Genomic DNA, 13,578 nt, shown 5'->3' on the forward strand with positions numbered 1-13,578 from the left:
TAGAACTGGCAGAAGATATTCTAGATATCTAGTCAAATTTAAGAACCATCCTGTAGAGGAAGCCCAATGGATGCACGCTAGATACTTAAATGCTTTCCCCACTCTGCTAGCTCCACATTGAGCTAATAGCAATTGAGGTCAATTGCTATCCCACCCCGAGGGTATGATGCCATGAGGCATATTTCACATTGGATTCCGTGCCATGGTGGATTCCATGAGGTTTTACGGTGGATTCCGTAAACTTTGATGACCGGGGCTCATACACAAAGTGGATTCTTTGTGCGAGAAGTTGATGGGGACACCTATCATTTTCGGGCGTTTCATTAATTTAGTGTGTACATGGGTGATTCCATAGCGGGTAATTCCGCAAAATGCATATTAAATTAATAAACGTTTATGAGTTTAGAGTGCTCACTCGTAATAAATTAAGGTTAGGATTGATTTCTAACCAGTTGATTTATTTATGTAGCTGAAGATTGCTAGGTATTCACTTTTATCGGTTTAATTGTATTATTTTACTAACGATTGTGAATGCTTCAGTTGATGTGTAGAGATAGCAGCACTGGTGGAGGAAAGCATTGAAGGATAGCGAGTATTCGAGTTATCACTTATATTTTGATGGGCGCGTACCTTAGGCATGGCGCCTATATTTTGTCATACCTATTTATTGAGGCGTTGGATATTTATTTATTATTTTGTATGCGCATGGACGCACGATTATGTTATTTGTACTTGGACATTGTATTGGGTATGCCTGACACTTTGGGCACCGCCCATTAGCTTTATTTCTATTTTGTGCTAAAGCAAACTCAAAAGCCAAAAGCTTGCTATTTTGTAATTTGGGCTATTATTTGAGCTTGAAGATGATTAATACATAAAATACATGCTTTGTGGAGCACTCACATAAGGCATCCTCTTAATTCAATTCAAAGCATTTATGAATGATCTATAAACATTGCCCTATCATAGGGGCACATAATACTTGCAAATTTTGACAATATGTCTTCTATAGAGTAAGAAATGAATTAAAAGAACAATGATGTAGCTAATTCTCTGAATATGGCTGAAGATATCAGCCCCAAATCAGCCTAAATATCTTCCAGAATTCACCTTTGATGATAGCATAAACTTCCCCTAACACGGTGTCGATGCGTTTGGTGTCGAGAGTCCACCATGGGGGTAAGAGATAGTAGGGTGAAGGTAGATTCAAGGAGAGGAGTAGATAGAAGAGAAGGGTTTCAAGGAAATTAAAGATGTAGAAGAATACTCCCAAAAAGAATTAGAAAATGTAGAAGAATACTAACAGAGATGAAGCCTGTCAATTTCTTTCAACATTATGAGAACATATAACTCTAATAGACAAAAACGTGTATAAAATAATACATTCCTCTATACTACTTAGATTATCAATCTGATACTTCCATTGGCTCCAAAAGGGGGGTAAAATACCAGCACACCTAACTAGAATTCTGCCAGATCACTCCTTCATCTCCCCCTTCAAAGTGTTATTCACTACTTGAAAATAGTGATCACGCGTCGCGTGATTTTGTCAATCTCTCTTTTTACATAAAATCCTCTCAAATTGGCTGAAAGCTACATGCTTTCTTTTACATGTCATCCTAATTTAGAAGTTGTCTACAGTTTTATGGATTTTTATAATATATAATGTCTAAAATATCAAAAATGGACTAAACTTGTCCAAAAATATAATATTTTTGAACCATGGACACTAATACTAATGTCTAAAATGGCATTGGCTCTCTAAATCAATAAGAAAACCACACTCTAGATTTTTTTAACACGGTGTGCGCGTAGCATAGCGATACAAGAACTGAAGATTCAACTCAAGCAAAAGTTGAATATCTTGAAGAAAGGAAAAATGTATGTCAATGAGTATATTTTGAAGGTGAGAAACATTACAAATGCTTTGGCAGTGATTGACACAATGCATGATGATAATGATTTGGTTTTATCTACTAGGGGTGGCCTTAATAATCAGAAGGCTTGGAAATCATTTGTCACTTCTATACATGTATGGAAGCCATTTTCAGATTTTGATGAATTGGCCTCTCTCATGATCATTGAAGAGATCAATATGTAGGGTGAATCATCTGAAAGAAGTGGTGAGCAGATCCAAGCATTTTACTTGAGTTCAAAAATAAAATGTGGCAGATGCTCTTCAAGAAAGCATGGTATGGGGATGTGATGGTGATAACCAGAAAACAGGTTAAATCAATAATTTGGTGAAATGCAAGTTTCAAGAGGCATGAAAACTTTAGAGGCAAGGGGAGCTCTAGAGGAAGAGGTGGATGGTAGAACAAAGGTTCTGAAAATTCTAGTATTGTTTAGTATTATTGTGGAAAATTAGATTATATTGCAACTTATCATTATTCTAAGAAGGATAAAATTTGCAGTTGTAAACTGTCACAAGGAAACTGTGCATAATCTTCATGACTAAATGAAGACAAAAATGAGCGTCTATTTGTTATGCAACATATGATGAATGATATTACATGAAAGGGAACACATGATAATGTATGGTATATCGATGCAAGTGCATCTAATCATACGGCCAATCATTCTAAATGGTTTGGAGAGATGTAGAATTTACAAAATCTAGCTTATGTGCAGACATTTTATGATTCATGCCACCTAATTTCACACATTGGAAAGGTTTTCTTATCTTTACATAGTGGCAAGACAAAGAGTTTTCTTGTCAAATGTATTACATGTGCCATCAATTACAAAGAATTTAGTATTTGTTAGCCAAATGGTAGAGCAAGGGTTGATGCAAAAGGTTGTTTTGTAGAAGACTTTAATTATAAGTGTAGGTTAATCACAAAAAGAGTTAGTTGCATGTTAACTTTAGATACTAGAATTCTTGATGTGAATCTTGTTATTTATGCTAAAGAAAAAGGAGTGGTTGTAGATATTGAAATAGAGTAGAAATGTATTGGACATGCAAATGTGCAAAGGATGAAATTAATACCAAAGGATTGGTTACAAGGTTGCTTTCTTTTAGAGTTACATAATTTCATAAAGTGTGTGAAGCATACCAATTTGGTAAGTGAGAAAGACAAGATTTTTTGCATGACTCAGATGTGAGCAGAAATGTACTTGATGTTGTGCATATAGATATTTGGGACCTACACAGAACATATCTCTTGGTGATAGCAAATACTTTGTCATGTTTATTGATGATTGTTTAAGAAAGCTATGGGTATATTTCGTAAAGGAAAAGAGGGATGCATTTGAGCACTTCAAAACTTTCAAGGCTACTATTAAAATAGAAATAGGCTAGAAAGTTAAGTGCTTGAGATCAAATGGAGGGGGAGAGTACCTCTCTAATGAGTTTAATGGATTCTTGAGGTCTTATGGGATAAAGAGATAGTTTACTTGCAAGTGTACCCCACATAGAATGGGATTGCAAAAAGAAAAATAGACATATTGTAGAAGTTGCACGAGCATTGATGTTTGAAAAGAATATACCAAAATACTTTTAGTCTAAAACTGTTCATACTACTATATATATTATTAACAAAACTCCCACAATTGCACTTTATGGGATGACCCTTGAAGAATGCTTTATACGTAAGAAGCCCGATGTGCACACTTGAAAGTGTTTGCTTATATTGCATATATTCATGTGTTAGATGGGATACAAAAGAAGCTTGATCCAAAGGATGAAAAATGTATTCTTATTGGATACTCTTTAGAGCACAAAGAGTATTGTTGTTACAACCTTGTCATAGGCGAGTTCAAAGTGAGCAAGGATGTTATTTTTTATGAGATGAGTAGTTCATATTCATCTTGTGGTGATGCATTGGACGATGGTTATGATCATGATAGTTATATGCAAAATACAAGCAAGAATCACGGAGCCTTACTAGACCAAAAACAACATTTAGTATTGCATTGATAGTTAACTCTTGGTCTAAAGAGTAGTTCCACATAATTGGGCACATCTAAAAGTGTTGTAGGTAAAGACAAAGGGAAGAAAAAAGTGTCATATGGTAATGATACATCTACTAGTCACTTGGGGTTTGATGGAGATTCCTGTGGTTCAGAGAGTTTGGATAATGAGCTTGGTATTCCTTTAGTCAAGACACTAGGTGTACAAAGAGCACATGGTAATGTAAAGGCTTCACTAAGTGATCCAATGGTACATAGGTCTACTAGGATTAGATACCCTATTAAAAGATTTTCTTTTGAAGGTTATGCAGATAACCATTATGCTTATATGGTAAAGGTAGTTAAGGATGTTGAGCCCACTTACTTCTTTGAGGATGCTATTGGTCATGCTCATTGGAATGTAGAAATGGACCAGGAGATGGTTGTATTAGAAGTCAATTAGACTTGCAATCTAGTACCATTGCCTAAGGGCAAGAAAGCTGTTGGTTATAAAAAGTGGGTTTACAAAATCAAGCATAATGTAGATGGTTTTGTTAGTAGGTATAAGACTAGGTTGGTTGCAAAAGGCTATACTCAAATATATTGTATAGATTAGGAAAGTCCAGTTGCTGGAATGAAAATTGTTAGATGTGTGATTACTTTGGTAGCAACCAAAGGTTAGAATTTATAGCAAACGGATGTCAAGAAGTCTTCTTGCATGGTGAATTGCAAGAAGAGGTATATATGGAGTAGCTAGTAGGTTATGAGGATTTAGAGCACCCCACATATGTGTGCAAGTTAAAGAAAGTGCTTTATGGGCTAAAGAAAGAACCTAGAGCATGGTTTGACAAGTTTGAAGATTATCTTGTCAACATTAGCTTTTGTATTTTTTATGTTGACCACTCACTTTATGTGAGAAAGGGAGATGCACACTTGGTCATCATAATCATCTATGTGGATGGCTTGATTATTATAGGTGATAGTGACTATGAGATTGTTGAAGCTAAGGACTTTTTGAAGAACACGTTTGAGATGAAGGATTTGTGTGAGCTAAGGTACTTTCTTGGTATTGAGGTGATCAGATGTGATGATGGTATATGGATGTCCCAAATGTAGTATGGCTTGGATATATTGTCTAAGTATGGTATGATAGTGTGTAAGCCTCTTTTAGTGCCATTGGAGAAAAATGTGAAGTTGAGTGTTGATGTTATGGATGAGATAGAATACCCTAATATGTTTAGAAAATAGTAGAAAAATTGATTTACATGATTATCATGAGGCCAGACTTCAGTTATGTTGTTGGCCTTGTTAGTTAGTTTATGCAGATACCTAGAAAGCCTCACTTGGATGCAATTAGACACATATTAAGGTATATGAAGTCTACTTTGAACGAATGACTTTTTTATGAGGCAAGTAAGGATATACACCTTTTTGGATACATAGATTTAGGTTGGGCTAGTAGCATGTTTGACAAAAGATCTACCAACAATGGATTCATGTTTTTCCTTAGTAGTATAGTAGTTACATAGAGTAGGAAATAGAAACTTATAGTTATTTTATTGAGTACAGAGGCTGAGTACATATCTATTGCTATGGTAGCATGTGAGGTGGTATGGTTGCAAAAGTTATTGGGTGATTTGGATGTGTAGGAAGATGGTCCAATTGTCATTCAATGTGACAACATGAGCATCATATAGTTAGCTAGGAACCTAGTACGCTATTCTAGTACAAAACACATTAAGGTGCATGACCCCTTTGTGAGAGAGAAGATACTTGCAAAATAGATTGACTTGGTATATGTCAATGCACAGGATCAGATAGCTAACATTTTTACAAATGCATTGGGTGTAGAGAAGCTTTGAAAATTTCAAAGCTTACTTGGTGTGTAGAGATATAATTGAGCTTGAGGGGGAGTGTTGAGATGGCAAGCTCAACACGTGTAGAAATTGATGTTGGACCACATGGCTAGATGGGTTTGCACATCTATACTTAGCATGTCAGTGTTCATTATTATCCTCACATGGCCACTGACTTATCACTTATTATATTTAGTTTGTTGCACCTAACTACAACTGGTATAGTTATAGTACTAGTCAATTAGTATAGTCAGGTATGCACTGTTTGACTTGGTAGGTCACTTTCTTTAATGTTGTGTCTTATATATACTTTGTGCACATTGTTTTGTGTGTGATGTTGGGAGAAAGGATAGTGCCCAATGCAATGCCCTGCTACCCGCCCTTAGGAGTTAACCTATACATGACTTATATACCTATCTAAAACATTATTGAGGTACTCTTTAGTACCACCAAAAAAGATTGTGTCTCTATCTCTCATCTCTCTCAACCTGCATCAATCTCTTCACTCCAATCATCTGTTCAAACAACAAAGTGGTATCAGAGCACAGGACTCGGGAGCTAGAGCTACACATTGTGAAGCATGAGCTTGGGAATAGGTAGAACAAGTATGTGAGAAATGTCACAAGTTGTGGGCAGCCATAGCTCAACAACACAGTGGATCTTCCCTTCCTTACTTTGTCTTTAGCCTATCTAGGCTTTTTTGGACATTGTTTGGGCCTTCATTGGGTACCATTGGTGCCCCCCTTGATCCTCCTCACCTTCAACATCTCAAGTAGGTCTTCAAGTTAGCTCATGCTGATTTGCACTTGTTGTAGAGGTTGACATTGACAGGTAACTCCTTAGGGGATTTGCACTCTAGTGGACATATTTTGGCCAGCTCTAACATTTTTGGATCCTTGGCATAGACCTTGATCATTGACATTGGCCATTTCTATTGACATTGGGCTGATACATTCAGTCCAAAGTAGGGAATATGTAGTTTTACAAGCTATATACATAGTACAACACACATATTTATGGGTTTGATGCTCACATATCATGCTCATATAATAGCTATTGGATGCTAGTGGTGGATGCTGGATGTCTTGGAGGTCATGTGCCATTAGCTTGAAGTATTTTTTGGGCTGATCTTGGCACAGATTTGAATCAATTTGTAGACTTACTTGTGGCTAGAATACATAGTCCACAACATAAAATTTACAGGCAACACTCTGTCTTGAGATGACATTGGTCCTTGGATATGTCTTTTGATGCATATACATGCTCATATAATGTCAAGACACTGAGGAATGATATATGCCTATGAATTAAAGTGCATTTGGATTGATTTTGACTGAGATTTTACTCAATTTTGACAGGGATTTGTTGGTTGTAATGAATAGGGTGGGTGAATGCCACTTTGAGGATTTATGCATTATATGTTGCTTCCAGACTTGATTTCGGGCATCTAGAATGACGTATTGATGCTTGACTTTGATGTCATGTATGTGGAAGCAGCTTTGGGAAGATTTTATGCTTGTTTTGGAGGATTGTGACTTGCTCTTGTGACTGTCATAAAACTAAAGGTCACACAGACAAATCTGAGAGGGTTTTTCTTGAACTCTATGCTTTTTGATTGAGTTGGTTGACACTGTTTTGGTACTAGATTACCCATATACACTTTGGGTAGTGATTGGACATGTTTTATATGTCATATTTGGGCTAAAATGCATCAATTTTTGCAAACATTCTGAAGTTGTAAACAGTGGACTAACAAGTCTTGTTTGCAAATAGGTTATACATGCAACTGTCAAATGCTTGTTGGACATACACTAATGTATGTAATCAAGTCTATATGCCATTGATATGCTGGGTTATGATCAGTAAACTGTACTTAATCAAAGATTTTGGAATCTCTTGCTAGTTGAAATTTATAGTCCTTCTTGATCACTTGTCTTGACATTTTTTGGCTTGCATCTATGTACTTTTGGGCTGCGACTATGGCTGGCAGCAGTAGTGACAGTAGCAATCTACTGCACAGACATCAAGAATCTTGAAGGAACACACAACTTTGTAGTTTGGAAAAAGTAGTGATGTAACATATTGTTGCATTAGAAGCAGGAAAAGACGATCAAAGACAAGGGGATAAAACCAAGTAACGTAGATCAAGATGACTAGGATGAGGTGAATGAGCTCACTTGCTTGACCATCGAGCTTTCATTTTTTCCCGATGCTTTGTTGTTCAACATAGAAGGGCTTGATACTGGCTATGCCATTTGGACACGACTGGAGGAATTGTATGCCCAAAAAAATGCTACAAGCAAAGTCTATTAGCTGAAGAAACTCATGGATTTGTGCATGAAATAAGGCACTGCCATGTCTACCCACCTCAGGAAGTTTAATTCCATTTTTAGCTAGCTTGTTGCCTTGAAGTTCAACATTGATGAGGAGCTCAAAGTTATGTTCTTGATGTGCACTCTACCAGAGAGCTAGGATACTTTTAGGATTTCCATGAGCAATTCTAATGCCATGTTATTGTATTTGTATGTAGAGAGTGCTCTACTCATGGAAGAAATGAATTGGCAAAGCAATGTGTCTAGCAAGTCTTCCAGTGCTTTGCATACTAGAGGCAGATTGTAGTAGAAAGGGAAATTTGATAGCAAGGGACATAGTAAATCCCATGGTAAGGATGTTGAATGCCATCACTATGGAAAGAAGGGTCTCTTCAAATGTGATTGCTATAGATAGAAGAAAGAGAAAGGCAAAGGCAAGAAGACAAATGATAGCAAAGAAGAGAAGAAAGAGAGTCAACCCACTAAGAAGAGTAGTGTAAAGATTAAAGAGGTGAATGTAGTTAGCCATGAGAGAAAAAGTGGAAATGATGTCCTCTTTGTCTCTTCTTGTTTTAGTGCACATGCCTTGATTTTAGATATAGATGATGACATGCACACTTGGATTTTAGATTCAGGTGCCTGTTTTTATGTCAGCCCTCATCGCAAGTGGTTTTTCGACTACACTTTGTCCATCTTGGGGACAATTATGCATGTGACATTGCAGGTATTGGCAGTGTGAAGCTATAGTTTCAGCATGTTTATGTCTTCACTCTTCATCATGTCAAGCATGTACCTTAGCTCAAGAAGATCTTGATTAGTACTAGTCAGCTAGATGATGATGGTTTTCATACCACCTTTGGTGATAAAAAATGAAAGATCTGTAAGGGATCTAGGGTTATTACTAGAGGTTGTAAGAGTGATAATTTGTATCCACTTCATGTATCTAGTGTGTGTGACCATGTTGTTGCTGTGACTGAGAAGCCAAGTGTTTCCTTTTGGCATGGCCAATTGGGACAAAGTACTTTCTCGTTTGGGTTACTTGCCTTGACTTCGTTATGCTAATTTTGAGCATTGTGATCATTGTGTTTATGGTAAGCATGCAAATACATCTCATGAAAAGTCTCTTTCATTGAAATCTTTGGCTCTAGAGTTAGTACATTCCGATGTCTATTAGATGCCAGGGTTATCTCTAGGGGAAAATAAATGCTTTGTCACATTTGTCAATGATGCTACTTGGAAGGTATGGGCTTATCTTATTCATAGCAAGGATGAAGTGCTTGACAAGTTTTAAAAATTCTTTGGCATTGGTTGAGAACGAGACTGATAAGACACTTAAGTGTCTTCGCTCTGAGAAGGGTGGGGAGTATGTGTCCAAAGCCTTTTAGGAATTTTGTGACAGTAAGGGGATAAAGAGGAAGCTCACTACCCCTCATAATCCACCCCAAAATGGAGTTGCAAAGTGCATGAATTGGACCATCCAGGATAAGATCCATATGATGTTGTCTCATGTTGCATTACCCCATGGCTTTTGGGCGAGGCAATTATGATAGCCTTTCATCTAATCAATAGATCACCGAACAAGTCTTTGGGGGGGAGAGTCCCTCAAGAAGAGTGGTTGGGCAAGCCACCTTCTTATGCTAATTTGCGAGTGTTTGGCTACGAGGCTTTTGTGCACATATGGAAAGAAGAATGCAACAAACTGGAACCAAAGTCTTGTAAATGCATATTCCTAGGATATGGTGACAAGGCTGAGATGGGGTATAAACTTTGGGATCCCGAGAAAAGAAAGATAGTACATAGCAATCATGTCATCTTCCATGAGGATTGCATGCATAAGTAGCCCAGGAAGATTGAGGAAGTCAGGAGGGTTGTTTTCAAGGAGGATGTACCTCTAAGACAGTCGTTTGTGCCCAATGGCGGATAGCATCATATACCTGCTATAAATGACCCTAAAAATGCAAGGAATGGTGCTGGAAATGACCAGCAAGGTATTGCCCATGATGATCCATAGTTGTATTAAGAAAATATGTAGTTAGGATAGCTAGTAAGGGCTGGACAACATGCTAAAATTTCAGGACAACAAGCTGAAAATGTAGGATTGCAAGTTCCATAGCTTGCAAATGATGAGCCTTCACTCCATAGGTTGACCCAACCATCAAGGCCACCTGATAGGTTTGTTCCTAGTGAGGAGTATGCTACAGATTATGTCATGGTTATTGACTGTGGTGAGCCCTCATGCTTCAAGGAAGTAATGACTAGACTGGACAACAAGAAGTGGTTTAAGGGCATGTTGTCGTGAAAATGGAATCACTTGATAAGAATGGTACTTGGGACTTGGTGCAACTACCTAAAGGGTAGAAAATTCTTCCATGCAAGTGGGTTTACAAGATGAATTTCACTTATGGTTCTTCACCAAAGTACAAAGCACAGTTGGTTGCAAAGGGGTATAAGCAGGAACATGGAATTGACTTTGATGAGTTCTCTCCCGTAGTCAAGATGACTACTCTAAGAACCATTTTGGGCTTGGTTGCAACTGAAGATATGGAGCTCATATAGATGGATGTAAAGATTGCATTCTTATGTGGTGATCTGCATGAGGATATATATATATGCAACAACTTGAAAGTTTTGTTGCTAAAGGCAAAGAGAAGATGGTTTGTAAACTCAAACAGAGTTTGTATGGGCTGAAACAAGCATCTCAAGAATGGTATCATAAGTTTGATACTTTCATGCAATCTCAGGGCTATCAGAGGAGTCAAGTTGATCATTGCTTGTACACCAAGAAGGCAGCAGATTGCAGCTTGATTATCTTGGTTCTGTATGTTGATGACATGTTGATTGCTGGTAGGGATACTCATGCTTTGGATTCATTGAAGTAGAATCTACATGGCATCTTTGATATGAAGGATCTTGGTGATGCAAATCACATTATTGGGATGCAGATACTCAAAGTTAGGTTGAAGTGGTTACTCTATCTATCTCAGCAAGAGTATGTCTCCAAGATTTTGTAGTGTTTCAATATGGAAGGGGGGAAAGCAATTGGAGTTCCGTTGCCTCCATATGTGAAACTCAGTGCAAAGGATAGCCCTAAATTTGATGATGAGAAGGATGAAATGGCCAAGATTTTGTATGCTTCAGGTATTGGTAGTTTGATGTATGTCATGGTTGCTACACGTCTTAACATTGCCTTTGTAGTGGGAATGGTTAGCAAGTATATGATGGAAAACCCTAGCAAAAAGCATTGGGAAGTAGTGAAAGCTATTATGAGATACCTCAAGGGCACAAGGGATTTGTGCATATGCTTTGGTAAGCAGAATGCATTTTTCATTGATGGATGCAGACTATGTTGGACATGCGGACTACAGGAAGTCCACTTCACCGTATGTGTTTACCTTCGCAAGGGGATCTATTTCTTGGATATCTAGGCTTCTGCAAAAGTGTGTTGCACTATCTACTATAGAGGCAGAGTATGTGGCTACCACCACCGAGGCATGCAAAGAGGCCTTATAGTTGTAATGTTTGGTTGTTGAGCTTGGTATCCTTGAGGTTCGTGTCCTCTACTCTAATAGTCAGAGTGCTATCATGTTAGCACGAAACCTTGTCTTTCATGCAAAGACAAAAAACATACAGGTGAAGTATCATTTCATCAGGGAGGTACTTGCTTGAAAACAAGAGTATTGAGCTAATCAAGGTACACAACCCTGTAGACATTCTCAGGAAGGGTCTTCCAACATAGCAATTTTCCCATTGCAGGCAGATGATGGTTATTTGATAAGTATAGCCTCATTTAGCTTTGTACATACTCAGACGTAGCTGATTCTTTTCCTCTACCTTTGGGCACATTGTCCTTAGGAGGGAGGTTGTTGGAATAAAGGGCAATGCCCAATGTAATGCCTATGCCCACCCTTAAGGGTTGACTTGCACATGACTTATATACCTATCTAAAACATTATTGAGATACTCTTAAGTACCACCAAAAAAGACGATGTCTCTATCTCTCATCTCTCTCAACCTGCATCAAGATCTTCACTCCATTGATCTGTGCATACAACATGTGAGAGAAGAAGAAGAAAATAGCAAGAAAACGTTTTGGCCTCCATGTCTCTTCTTGTGTCCTTGAGTGAGCTTCCTCTTGTGTACATGGTGTGTGTTTGGTGCAACAACTCAAGAAAGTCCCCTACCACATGATTTGTGACATTAGGGGTTAAAGATTGTCTATGCCTAGCCACCCACATTTAGTCTATACTTAGTGCCCACACACTTGTACACTCTAGGTGTCCACCACCCATCATTGTCACTTTATTCTTTATTTTTTACTATGACAATAGAATAAGGGAAGTTAGGTTACACATTGTGGCTATTGAAGGTCCCACATATGGTTTTGCTCTCTCTTTTTACTCTAACCTCCATAGCTCTTGCTTCTTGCTTCCCCTTATGCTATCATATTTGCTCAATCGTTCCACATTTCAATTAGTTGTAATCAATCTAATGAAAATAATTTTATATTAAAATGGAATCTTCTTATCACAAATTTGAATAGATGATATTAAAACAAAAAGGTCACAATTTGATACTATTGAGGGTGGATGCTTGTTTCAATCTTCGTTATCAAGCTATTATAATCTATTACATACTATCACACAAATATCATACTCCCAACCTACCCAAAATACCATTATAAAGCACAGCCTATTTCCCACCCTTAATTTTTATTTCCTTGTTGACCTTGAACATTGGCCCACTTATCCTTTATTATTGTAACTTCTATTCCTCCATATTGGCCCAAACTTTACTCCTCCCTCTTGCCTAATACATAGTATGTAGGACTCTATCAATTCTTCACAGAAGAAAAAATACATATGGTCTCCAATATGGAATGCATGAGGAACTTAACCTTCTCACAAAGAAGGGGCATGACTTGTTCACTGTAATTGCAAGTAGATAAATGTGCAAATAGTAGCAACCCACATAGGAACTTTGATCTCATCATGATTGTTGAAGAGCCTTTTGGTAATGCTATTGGATACATCATTATTGTTCAAGGTTCATAATTGCAAGTCTGGATTAGCAAACACATGACTCAACTCTAGCAAATGAGTTTGATGATGATCCATTGTTATTTGCAATCTAGGTTTCATTTATGAATTAGGCTCTTGACCATACCAACCAATGATTTAGTTTCAAACATTTCAATTTTGTAATCACATATTCTTTATGAAATCCAAAATTTACTAACTAATCACAAGCTCAAAAAATGGATTAGTACACAACCATGAGAGAGAGATAGAGAGAGAGAGAGAGAGAGAGAGAGAGAGAGAGAGGTTTGGAGATGGTGGCCCCCTAACATAGGGTATAGAAGCACCTTTGCTTGCCTAAGCTCCAAGTCATTGCATCAAGTGGTCTAATTTTTCCAAATTGTCTAGTTCCTAAACACCTTAACCAGAAAACTAAGAGAGACAAAGAGAGAATATAGATGGTGTTAGAAGTGGGTACAACAATGGAAGCATAGAAGACTGCTA

This window comes from Lygodium microphyllum, chromosome 22 (genome assembly GCF_053477565.2).
Source record: "Lygodium microphyllum isolate KBCC chromosome 22, Lygodium_microphyllum_v1.1.10, whole genome shotgun sequence".
Taxonomy (NCBI): Eukaryota; Viridiplantae; Streptophyta; class Polypodiopsida; order Schizaeales; family Lygodiaceae; genus Lygodium; species Lygodium microphyllum.